This window comes from Leishmania donovani, chromosome 30, assembly GCF_000227135.1.
Source record: "Leishmania donovani BPK282A1 complete genome, chromosome 30".
In the NCBI taxonomy this organism is placed as follows: Eukaryota; Euglenozoa; class Kinetoplastea; order Trypanosomatida; family Trypanosomatidae; genus Leishmania; species Leishmania donovani.
Window position 1 is genome coordinate 319,103 of NC_018257.1, and position 1,094 is coordinate 320,196.

The window sequence follows — 1,094 nt, forward strand, 5'->3', positions numbered from 1 at the left end:
CACTGCGTACGCGGGTGTGGGGAGCCACCCACCCACCCCTGAGGAGAGAATGCACCCGGTGGCGCCCGGCATAGTGGGGGAGCGGCTGTGAGGCGACCTGCGGGGCGCGGGTGGGTGTGCGGTGCTCGAGGCAGGGGGGTGGTGCTCCGACGGCTGAGCCGGGCGCATTGCTGCACTGGCGTGTCTCTCGCTCTGCATCGCACGACGCGGATGGGGGCCTGTGGAAGGCTCATGTGGCAGAGTAGCGTTCTTGCGCTTCTAATCCATACGCGACGGTAAAGGCGTGCTGTGGGCAGCGGGCTGCCGGCGACCAGCTCTCGCTCTCTCCCCCGCGCCTTATTCTCCGTCTTGAGGCAGCGAAGGGCCGCGCCAGGCTCGGCGGAACGTCCCGTTCCGCTTTCCTCGTTCTCTTTATTCGTCTTTGCGCGCTTTCCTCGGGAGATAGCGGCTCTGCACGATCGGGGGGACGATGAAGTGTTCGTTGCCGAGTGAAGGCGAGGTCTTTGCTCTACCTGTGACTGCTACTTGTAGTTTGCATTTTGTTCGAGAAAGCGCCCCAGTGACGTCATGGCCTCTTCTCTCTCGTTGTTTCCACTGCCCAAGCCTCCCGAGTAAGCCCCGCCCACCCGGCCCCCTTCATGCCTCCACCCTGTGAAGCAGGAAGGCGGGAGGGCGTGTGGCTCCGCGCTCTCGTCCATGCACACAGTCACAGGCGCATACGGCTGGCGATGCCCTTGTATGAGAGACGCGTTTGATTCCTGCCGGTATGCAGCCCTCTCGGTGTCAGCGGCCCGACCGCACACACACACACACACACAAGCATCAAGAGCAAACCGATAAGCAGAGCAAGAGCGAGATGGAAAAGGGTTGCGTCTGCGGAGGACGCACGGAAACAGGCTAACGGGTGTTTTTGTTTTTGAAAACAGTCGTTACTGGCATGCCTATCATTCAGCCGCGCAGACGCTATCTGGGCGGGCTGGCCTGTTGCCGCGTGGTAGAAGAGGAAGCGGCCGCTTTCCCCCATCGCCCACAAAGGCGCCCTCTCTGCTAACCGCTCCACGAGCCGTCTTTACTGGTGTGCACGTACTTGCAGC